Source organism: Staurois parvus, unplaced genomic scaffold, assembly GCF_062004578.1.
Source record: "Staurois parvus isolate SC_StPar_1 unplaced genomic scaffold, SC_StPar_1.0 ptg000520l, whole genome shotgun sequence".
In the NCBI taxonomy this organism is placed as follows: domain Eukaryota; kingdom Metazoa; phylum Chordata; class Amphibia; order Anura; family Ranidae; genus Staurois; species Staurois parvus.
Genome location: NW_028318316.1, coordinates 1,180,904 through 1,193,405, shown reverse-complemented (window position 1 = coordinate 1,193,405; position 12,502 = coordinate 1,180,904).

Sequence of the window (12,502 nt, the reverse complement as noted above, 5' to 3'; positions counted from 1 at the left end):
ATGTAGTACCAAATTACACATGATGCTCCCAATGAGTGTGATTACTCACTACTATGTGTTACCACATTATTACTGTAGTTCACAATATAGCCTACAATATAGCATAATGGCTAAGTGGTTAGCCCTTCTGCCTAGCAGCAAAAGGGTTGTTGGTTCAAATCCCAAACATGGTATTACCTGCCTGGAGTTTGCATGTCCCCCCTGTGCCAGTGTTGGTTTCTTCCCACACTCCAAAGACATGCTGGTAGATAAATTGGCCCCTATCTAAATTGGCCCTAGTATGTGTATGTATGAATGTAAGTTAGTGTCCTTAAATTCTATGCTCCCTGAGGGCAGGGACCGATGTGAATGTACAATATATGTGTAAAGCACTCTGTAAATTGATGGTGCTATATATACCTATAAAAAAAATAATAAAATAAAGCATATATTAAAACTGTGTAGTAATCATTCACTATTCTTAGTTATTAATATTTACTGATTTAGTAGTCTGGTCAAGCTATTAAAAGTTATTTCTTTACTAAAGACTTGCTAAAGCACACATTCCAGGTTCGGGAGAGCCTCATTCACCTCTGTGATGAAGGCAGACTGTATCACAAAAGGGTAATGATGAGAGAGACCTCTGGGGCATAGAAGAAGTTGGTGACATAAGGTAATATAGAGCTATTCCTGATGGTTAAATATTTCCATGAAAGGGACTGGTAAAAGCCTGAAAAGTAAGGGAATTAATGCTCTATAGGATGTCTATAGTCACCATACATCCTGCAATCCCACTTCAAGAACATAGTGAGCAAAGGGGTAGGACTCTTATTCAAAGGAACCAAATTAGTTGAGTACTGGTCTAAGTTAGGATCTATTGTGACATTGAAATCGTCCAAAGGGATGTCAAGTTTATCAGCCATAATTTGAATTAAGTGCTTCATTTCCCTAAGTTGGCCATACACATAAAGAATTTTTATATTCAGCCTGCAGACTCCTTCCCCTATAGTAGAAAATGTGTGCTGAATGATATTACAGCCTATAATTTCTTCTTTGTAGTAAAGTAGTAGTAGTATTAGTAGTAGTAGTAGTAGTATCTTTCTCATGTACTGTATGTTTCCTGCAAACAAATGATAGACGGATCATAGTGTACCAGTGAGTTAAAAAAGCATTTTGTTTAATAGAGTCACTGAGTGCACACATTTTTTAGGAAGCCAAAACCACAAATTTCACCATCTTAGCCCATAGAGAATATGAGCAGAACAGGAGTCTCTGGGTGAGAAAGCTCCCCTATTAGTGAAAAGCATAAAGGCCTTTGGTCCTTTTTCTTAAGAAAAGTGTGCCAAGCAACCAAGGTTAGTAGCTGCGGTACATAACATCCAAGGATTCATATTGGAGAGTCCTGTAGTGAGAGTTGAATGAGAGTAAGTGTTGAAATGAGGGGCCAACAATTGAATATTGATGATGCAAAAAAATAAGCCAAAAAATGTCAAGAACCCAGAGTTTACACTGTGCAAAGGGGTGAAATCTAGTGCAATAATTTATTACAACTCTAAGGAATGGTGGGTATAGCATGGAGTAGGAAGACTGGAGCATTGCTGCTTTCTCACTTAAGTATTTAACAATCTGCCATTTTACTTATCCTACAATGGTGTGTCTCCATCTTCCATGACTTTTCAAGAGAAGTCTTTTTGCGCCCTAGCTTTACCCAGGCTAATTTCCCTATATTTGTTGTGAAGTCCTTTTAGGAGTAAGGGTCTTGGGGATCCATCTGGTGGTGGAGATCAGGATGGCACAAGGTACACATATTATACAGTAAAGAGAAGAGTAAAGCTGTTTTATAAAAAGTATCATGGAATCATTTCTCAGTAAATTAAGTAGGCAAATTGCCTTCATTATGCTCAGGGAGTCTGACAATGCAGAAAATATTTCTTCTTAGCCTGTTCTCTGCATCTTTCAATCTAAACTAATGACAGTTCAATTTAATTTTAACAGCACATAGGCATTGCTGAAGAGGGGTAAAATTCTAACCCTAACCCCCAATGAAGTAGTGCGTGTTCTAAGCTTTTGAAGGTTAGGGCTTATAAAAAATATTTCTTAATCAATTAGAAATAGAGGCTGGATAGAGCGGTTTTACTGATATTACAGATATTAATTGCTGGAGACCATAAAATCAGGATTTTCTCTTTGCCATGGCTGAGGCCGGTGGTTCAGGGTCTGTGCCATTTCCCTCATGGGTCCCGGGATAGGCATTTTCCCTCTTCAACCATGCTCATGAGCACAGATTCCCAGCCTGAAATGGTACCGGACTCTGCAAGGGTAATGGCAGTTGCTGCACAGGAGCCAGTTTAACCAAGGGGCTCCTTGGCAGGTATACCAGCATATTTCTCCAGCCAGGCAGCCTCTTTGTCTCGGTTTTCACCAATTCACTAATGGAGAGTGGCAGTGCCATCCTTGGCACTGCTCCGGTTATTGGTTATACTAACCAGCTAGAAGCCTAATAGCACCCTGGGGTAAATCCACCAACTGTAAACGGCAGAAATAGGCTCAATCGAGAAAGAATATCATGGCAGCGGAATCAGTATACAGGACTCTTGGCTGAAGCTCTCACAGATGCAGCCACACATATGAACACCCAGACCAACCCCACTTCTGTGTTTAGTTCAGAATCTGACAACTCTAATGAGGGTACAAATATACTTGCCCACTGTTAGAAGAGTTTAAATACATCCCATGCCTCCTGGAATCCACACCTCCACAAAGCACAGATGGGGCAAGTTTACATAACACTCTCCTTCTAAAAAATACCAAAACTAGTACTGACTGACACTACTCCAAGGGGTATGCATCAGCCCCCTGGTTACAGCCATATCAACTTGTGTGCCTACAATGCTAGGCTAGTAGAACTGGGCAGAGACAAGGGGCAGATGCAGAAATGTATTGGCTAATTCCAGGTTTAAACTGATCTTTTTGCTCATCACTAGTTCGTAATACTGAATTGGTGATAAATAAGGCACCTCAAAATAAAAAAAAGAAAGAAAAAATTGAAAATAATCTAAAATTGTTTAAGCAAGACCCAGAGCAGAACCATCCTAATTTGTGTACGTTCTGCTCAACAGTTCATAGGGATTTGTAAACTTTATTGATGGAGTATCTCAATGTTCTAGCTAAAACAAAGTCTTTTAAATAAATGTGTTGGTGTTAAACACCTCATTAGCTGAGCCTTTTAGACTCCAGCTTCCAAGATGATGTTATAAATGTGCAGCACTTTTATTGCCTGTTTTAAATAGACCATCTAGTCACATCTTGAAGTTATGCCAGAAGCCATTTAGTAGGACAGGAAAAAGGTGGAGACATGAAGATAAAAATTTGTAAAGGAAGTTAACTGTGACCACTATTCAATATGTTATTTCCCTATGTTAGGGAATATTTTTACCCAGCTATTTCAATGACGCTGTATTTTCCTTTGTCCGTGCGTGCATACATGACTAGGAACTGTGACATAGCTTGTCTTACACTCTTCTTAGCCTACTCCATACTTTATTCTATTAACATTCAGGATTTGTTTTGTGCAACATATATCAGGTCATTAGCAGGCTTATCTAAAATGTATCTATAGCCACAAAATGTGTTTAGTATTAAACAGAGTGGGAAAGGATTAGAACATTTGTCAGTTTTTTTACTGCTACCTCTCTGTGCTCTATTGGCCTGGTGACTACTGTCATTGGGACAGAAAGTGATAGGAAATCCAAAATGTTACTAAAGTTGGCACCGGAACAGGATATAATGAGATTTCCACAAATCCTCTTATATGATTTCCACTCATGTTCTGTGGTGTGTCCAGGACAGAAAGTGAAAGGAAATCACCCCAATAGGACAGCAGAAAAACAAACAAAAAAACACAATCAAGATTTTAAAGGTATAGTCCAAACTGAAATCATGTTTCATGTTACACTCATTTACAGGGTATAACATCAAAAAATGGTTGCAGCCGCTACTTACCTGAATTGTAGGTTGCTTTTTGCTCTAGGCTGTTATTTGAACTGAGTAAGATGGTACCTAAGAGAGCTGGATCTAGTCTGTCTGATCTGGGGGTGCAATAAAAAAAAACACAAAAGGGGCATGCTTACAAACTGAAATAGGACATATAATGAAACACTAATGTAATTTGACAAAGACAATGAATTAGGTAACCTTTGGTCAAATGATTCACATGGGCTGCAGTGCGCAGACTTTGATGCTGCAAACCACACTACAGATAAATCAGATAAATCTATGGAGGTTGCTCCACCTTGTTTTTGTGTCTATCCCCCTTGGACCATCCTACAAAAAAATAAATAAACAAACAACTTTTCTGTGATTGTGACAGATTCACAGATTTCTATTAGTAATGGGCAAAAGGGGAGAGATTCAGGGAACCTACTATGGATTCAACTACAACAGCTCTGGCAACGAGTGTTCCCTCACTGTACAGTATGGCTACCTTCATGCTAGCCTACATAGTAAAAAGCGGCATTTTATGGTGCAGGCTAGCACAGTGTCTGCTCAGGCAGCGAGCAGTGCAACGCTTGTTTTAGCACATTGCACTGATCAAATTACCATGCTGCCATCCAGTGTGGTGCAGAAAAATGCAGCCAAGGCAACACACATCAGCATACCTCCCAACTTTACCTTCCTGAGGTGTCCCTCATCCTCAAGTTCTAGAGACCTGTGGTGCTCCATGTGCAGTGGCAAAAAGTGGGTTTGGCCAAACTGTTAACTGTTGAGAGGCTTAAGGGGCACTGTTAAACAAAAGCTGGGCTTCTTTGTAACTATAAAATTTACTTTGGTTGCTGTACCACAAAAAAAAAAAAAAGAGCTTCTGTTACATATGGTTTTGCACACATTAAAAGCAGACAGAGTTAACACTTTGTCTGAGCCTAACTTAAAGCAAAGTTCCATCGGGAAAAAAAAATAAACAAAAGTCAGCAGCTACAAAAACTGTATCTGCTGACTTTCAAAATAAAGACACTTACCTGTACCTCGGTCCAGCGGTGTTCTCCCCAGGACCGGCATCTTCAGTGTGGACACCCAGCTGTGACAGCTTGAGGCTTCACATCTGGGTGTCCACTGCACGTGCGCGAGAAGCTCTGCGCTTTGTGAATGGCCCCGTAGTCTTCTGGGACCTGTCACGTGTCCCAGAAAACTATGTGGAGGGAGGACAACTTCTGCTTCCGATCACCTTAGGTGATCGCAGCGGAAGTGGGAGCTGGTACCTGTCAAATTTGGGTACCCTCCCTGCTACCCCACCCTGCTAGGTGGGGTTTTGGAGGGGGAGGGGTCCTCTCCCCTCAAAAGTGCACCCAGCACATAACCCCTTCCTCCAAATCACTCCTTGCAGCCTAAATCTTCCCCACCCACAGGCCTACCTGGCCATTGTGTCCTCCTGCTTTACAAATCTACTTTTATATCAAACTCATTATAGACCTCAGATCAGCATGGCTACTGCAGAGCAATGTTCATCCTCCCTGACTCCTCCTTTTCTGTGTCAATGAGAACATCAGAGCCAAGGAGCTTCCATTGGCTGTACTGTGGGTTATTGTACAGGCAGCTGGTGGGGAGTGATTCTGGCTGTCTTAGAGGGGACAGATTGCAGCTTCTTGGACTCCAAACACCCTGCAGTAGATGCAGGGCAGGTCCCTTGGTGCCGGTGCTAGCGTGCCTGTCAAGCGAATTAGTGGAGGCAGGTACTGGGACACCAAGATTTAAATCAAATCTTCGGATGGTCCTGGCAAATCCAGGATAGTTAGGACATATGCACACCAGCATTGTGGTCTGAACAGGGCATATAGAAAACAGTTGTGTTCTATGTGTCATAGTAGTGACCTGCATTTATTTATGTGGGAGATCTCAGGTGACTGCACATAGTGTGAACAAACCCTGAATGTACTCTGACTGCAGTATGCTGGAAGCGCTTCACAGGCTCATTTATGAGTTATGTTCTATTCCCGGCAGCACTGCCCTCCCTCTTCATCTTCCTGTATTTTCTGGCCCCGGGGCTTTCATATCAGGCATTGGCCCACTGCTGGCAGGACACTTGCTCCTTCTCCCCATACACACAGTGGAGAATGCAGAGCGGTTTCTTCCAGCAGAACTGACAGCTGACAAAACAGCTTCAGCAGCCCTCCCGCGTCTTGTGCACTGTGTGTGCGAAGCAGGAGAGAACACAGGAGGGCTGCTGCAGCTGTTCTGTTGGCTGTCAGTGTTGCTGGAAAAATCACTGTGTCATCAATTCAAGGGAATCGGTTTATTCAGCCTTGAATAATAAAAATAAATGTCTATTTCTTTTATTAATTCATTGTAGGTACATGTATTTTTCTTTAAAGGTGCACTATGCCTTTACCTCTCTCTAGTCATCTAAAACCAAAAAAAAAAGTTTTGATATACACTATATTGCCAAAAGTATTGGAACACCCCTCCAAATCATTGGATTCAGGTGTTCCAATCCCCTCCATGGCCACAGGTGTATAAAATCATCACCTAGGCATGCAGACTGCTTCTATAAACATTTGTGAAATAATGGGTCGCTCTCAGGAGCTCAGTGAATTCAAGCGTGGTACCGTGATAGGTTGCCACCTGTGTAATAAGTCCATCCATGAAATTTCCTACCTACTAAATATTCCGTGGTCAACTGTTAGTGGTATTATAACAAGGTTGAAGCAACTGGGAACGGCAACTCAGTCACGAAGCGGTAGGCCACATAAAAGGACAGCGTAGTCAATAGCTAAAGACCTCCAAACTTTGTGTGGCCTTCAGATTAGCACAACAGTGCATAGAGAGCTCATGGAATGGGTTTCCATGGCTGAGCAGCTGCATCTAAGCCTTACATCACCAAGTGCAATGCAAAGTGTTGGATGCAGTGGTGTAAAGCACATCATCACTGGACTCTAGGGCAGTGGAGACATGTTCTCTGGAGTGAAGAATCACACTCTGTCTGGAAATCCGCTGGATGTGTCTGGGTTTGGCGGTTGCCAGGAGAACAGTACTTGCCTGACTGCATTGTGCCAAGTGTAAAGTTTGGTGGAGGGGGGATTATGGTGTGGGGTTATTTTTCAGGAGCTGGACTTGGCACCTTAGTTCCAGTGAAGAGAACTCTTAAGGTGTTAGCATACCAAGACATTTTGGACAATTTCATTCTCCCAACTTTGTGAGAACAGTTTGGGGATGGCCCCTTCCTGTTCCAACATGACTGCACAGCAGTGCACAAAGCAAGGTCCATAAAGACATGGATAAGAGAGTTTGGGGTGGAGGAACTTGACTGGCCTGACCTCAACCTGATAGAACACCTTTGGAATGCATTAGAGTGGGACTGCAAGCCAGGCCTTCTTGTCCGACATCAGTGTCCGACTTCACAAATGCGCTTCTGGAAGAATGATCAAACATTCCCATAGACACACTTCTAAACCTTGTGGGCAGCCTTCCTAGAAGAGTTGAAACTGTTAAAGCTGCAAAGGGTGGGCCAACTTAATATTGAACCCTATAGACTAAGACTAGGACACCATTAAAGTTCATGTTCGTGTAAAGGCATTCGTCCCAATAGTTCTGGTAAAAGTCAAAGAGCTCTGATGTGCAAAGACATATGGTAGTCAATCATAAGTCTGCTCATATTAGTCTACTGGTATCTTCTTAAAACTAATTCCGAATGGTGTGTGTAATTTCCATGTTTACACTTCAGTATAAACAAAGTTTTGGAAACATGGAGGTGACAGAGTAGTAGAAGTGACCATGGCCATTTAGACTGCAACTCATAAGCTTCAGTGACATGACAACTTTAGAATATGGCTTATCAAAGATAACTAGATGAATGCAGCAGTCATAGTGTTATATTGTCTGTCTTGATATTTCTGGAGGTCCACATACATAACACCATATAACTGTATATAACATAACAGGCCCTTAGCACATGTCATACAATGCATTAAAACATGCAAATAGCCCTGATACATACAGTAATAAATGTTACCATGTTGTTAAGACTTAAGGCCCATGAATGCAGGTTAATTAGATGAATAGACACTTATTTACAGTGTGATTTATCAATTTTACATACACTTTTTTTTTAAATTAGTTGACATATCGATATTCTATATCTATACACACACACTATGTATGTTAGCACTGTCATTTTTCTTTCCCAGATTGGTCAAAGGGTTGTCTTTATCTCCATTATGCTTCCTGTGCCTATGTTTCACGATTTGGAGTCAGGCTCAGAAGCCAATAGCTGTAGCAGTAGTGAGGCACCCACTGGTCAGCTGGATAAGTACAGAAGCAGGTCACCCTTGTGGATGCCATGGGCTTACCTGAATTGCGGAGGCTAAGTGCTAACAAGTGTTTACTAGAGCTCCTGATGGTGGAGATGCTTGTTGTTAGTACCAGGTTGCGGTTCTCAGGATCACCCTACCAAGAGGTGAGCAATCTGGGTTCAGTAGCAGATATAGCAGGTAGAGATAAGCATATTCAGTAAACAGGCCAAAGGTTGATAATGTGTGGTTGCAGGTTGAGATCAAGTGGAAGTGTAGTCAAGGAACAAGCCAAAGTTCGCTAACAAGTGGCAAAAAAGATTTGGATGGAAGCAGGAGTAACAAATGCAAGATATTGGCTGGAGAGAACACAATAATCTGGCAAACAGGAAGTGCAAAGACATTGCTTAACTCAGGAAGTTTCGGGGAGGAGCAAAGTTCCCAAGGTTTAAGAAAAACAGAGTTCAAGGCAAGATCATTCAAGGAATTATCCAGCTTTCCTGCTAGCTCAACAAGAAGAGATGTTACCAGACATAGCAATGTTTGCAGGTTCAGACCCAGATCCGTATGCTATGCTGTTTATTAGGCCCCAAGCTAGAACAGAAGGGAATGGGTTAATTAAAAGGCTGTACAGGCACAGTACAGAATTTGTATGATTAGCATTTAAAGCTAATGTTTCAGTATGGCAATTTTTACATTGTTACATTGGTCCAGGATTGACCAATGTAGGCATGTCTGTGTCATACCTGTGGGATCCCCATGGAAGCTGGAAATCACTGGAACAGACATCTTTACTACAGTTATTGCCACAAGCTTCCGAGTCTTATGCCAAGCAGCAAAGTACAAACCTACATGTCCTGTGTATGAGGAACATCTTCCTGCAAAACTATGACAATAATGCAGTGTCTCCTATAATTACAGTGTAGTTGTTTTCACTTGTCAAAGAAACATAGATCATTTTAACCTCACATAATAAATGTATGGCTTAGGCTGCATTTGCACAGGTATTTAATATCTCTTATCTGCTGAATTTTATGAAGCTCACACCCCACACATGTATGGTGTGAACAAGGCACATGCATCCTTGCACTGAGCCTGCATTGATCTATGTAGGTCAATGCAACTCAGCAGTTATGGTGTGAACTAACCCTACATTTCCCTTATCACTTACAGAACCGTGTATCAAGTGTTCTGGTTAATGTGTCCTCCCTTTAATGAAAGAAGTTTAGTTATATTGTGTTATTGTCTGGGAGATTGATAGGATTTTATTTTGAGGAATGTCTAATGTTACTCACTTTACTCTTACCAGTCTTTAGATGTGGCTACATTAGTTTTAATTTTTTTCCCAGAAATTACAGAAAATACCTGTTCTTCCTTGAAATGCAATCTTACCTTTCTTCTGTCAAATGACCAATCTCCCACATAATGGAGATGAACAAGGGCAAAACATGTTTGATGTCCAGCTTATTTGACAACCATGTCTCCTTCAATAGATACAGTGGAGTAAGTGAGCATAGTCACCCATGGAAAGGAACTGTATTTTTACCTGTGACTAGCAAAGGGAAAAAAAACTAAAAAAAAAAGGCAACTAAGGCAGGCATCTCATCTAAGGATTGGTAATCTGCACTATATTACATATTTATATTTGGGTTTAGTTAACCTTTAAAATATGCTTAGTATTGCTCCTTGTATGAATGATAGATTAATGAATGTTATTTAGACAGTTTATGTAGTGCTGACACTTCTTCCTCAGGGCTTTACAGGGAATGTTTAACATTTACATCAGTTTCTACATGTTCAGGCTGTGCTATATAAAGAATGTTATGGAAAATTATCCCTTACCTTCTATTGGGAACACCACTAAGCATTGTATGCATATGTAACACATATAACACAAACCTAGAATCAATGTAAATGCTTACTGTAAGGAAAGTAACAAAACCTAGACTAATTTTTAAAATAGAATAATTTACTCTATGAAAAAAAAAGCATAAATAATAGTAAGTTAAAATCCTACAATGCAGCATTTTGCTCAATGCAAGTCCTAACAGAACATGAAGAAACAAGCACCAGGCTCCAATAAATACGATATAAATAAATACTAGCTACAATATTAATCCACCAAAACCTGAAATAAGGTAATAAGGTAATTAGGGGTAACACCCAGCCTAACAACCACGTATCCAGTCCCTGCTTTACCAAAAGACAAAAAATTGTTAGGCAGCACTTTATTGTTGGGGCTTATTTATACTGGTGGCAGCCCTTGCAGCTCCTCCGACAAGTAATCTACAGCATATATAACCTGTTTTAACCCTAAAAAGCTCACACAACTGTCTAACATTTACCACATTAATGGACACCTTGAGATACCTATATCATAAAACTGGTAAGTTCTTCAATTTGGACAGTTCCCTGTCTGACACCTAAAGCTGGCTATACACTTGTAGAATTTAGTTTGAAAATGTTTTTTCAGAATGTTAAATGTAATTTTTTTTTATCATTAGTGGTGTTGAATTGATATTCGATTTTGACCACAGTGACAAAAACGTTCAAAAGGAGCAGATTAAAAAATATATCTCAAAAGAACAAATTTCGAACAGTGTGCTTTTTGCTTGGGAAATTACATTAATTCCAAAATCAATGTTAAAGGCAAACAAACAATATGGCAAGTCATTGAATGTACATCATTTTCGTACAAAGTTTAAGAATATTCATACCAGTTTTAGTTCCTGTGAGATTGTTGGATGACAACTGGGTTGCTGTAATTCAGCACACACTGTTATTTAACCAGTTCCAGCCCGGCCAATAGCAAAATGATGGGACTTTCAGGTAGGGTTCATAAATAATCCTGCTGATGTAAGGAGCATTCTTCCCACTGACCATCACACTAGTATAGTGAGCAGTTAGAATCATTAGCAGTGGTTCCCTGAGACTGGAAGGTATCTTTAAGGGTTCCTTCATGTTAAAAAAGGTTGAGAAAGGCTGCCATAGTACATGGTAAAGGAATTCCTTCTCTGCAGATACCATACAACTGCAGGTGTACATTGGAAGACCTGCATCGATTTATGACGACCTGTTGGGTCCTGCACTAAACTGATTAGGGGTTATCAATATACATGAGAGCTAAAAGTTTTGAACTAATTCCATCTTTTGACCATTAGCTTAAGTGGTAAATTATATCTGATGAATCTAGTCACATCAAGGGGACTACAACTGTGATGGTCATCACAAGATTAATTTAATTTTAGAACGCACTGAGGTACTTTTTGTACACCTGTACATACTATCTGCTTCACTGCTGGAGTGGAATACAATTGGTTTCATTGAAAGGATACTAATCTCTATTAAAAAAAAAAGGATTGAACAAAAATGATTAATTTGACACAGTTTGTCAGCTTTTAACATGTATTGCAATATGTGTAAACTAAAAATCCCTAATTTTAATTGTAAAAGTTTGCTGAAAAGGGTATATCGCAGTGTACAGAGGGTTATTTCAGAATTTCTAGTGTTAACATGTGGTTACATCCCTTTAGCACCTGACAGATAGATGCATGTACAAGCTATTGGGATTTGAGCACAGGTATATCTTGTTTCTGCTGTTTCCGGAAAACTCACGGGGATAAGAGTATCATATGACCGCTATGACTTCTCATAGCAATCACATAAATACAATGTAAACAAAACCATTATGAATGGCTTCCATTCATGACAGTCGCTTACTGTTGCGAAACTGATTGGCCCACAGATATCACATGGCATCTTGCACCCTGTATCATGTAATTAGCTGTAGCCAATCACAGCATCACAATAGTAAGTAAGCCATCATGACAGTTAAAACTATTGCTTATAACAGTGATCACCACTCTTATAAGCAATAATAGTGTAAAAAAAAAATCCCCAATTGCCACCCTCCAAAGGTTAAAAGATTTTAATTTTTTTTAAAGTCTGAACCCCCCCCCCAAAAAAAAAAATACAATTTGGCCTAAATTTATGATGAAAGATTTGTTTGCACAATGTTATAATATAAACTAAGAAAAACATGTTTTTTTCATTCACACAGCAAATAATAAAAAAAACCCAGTGGTGATCAAATAGCTATTTTTATGTGAAAAAAAAATTATATAAATATCATTTGGATAGAGTATCACATGACTGAGCAGTTGCCAGTTAAAGTAGCACAGTGCTGAATAGCAAAAAAATGCCCTTGTCATGAAGGGGGTGAAACCTTCTAGAGGTCAAGTGGT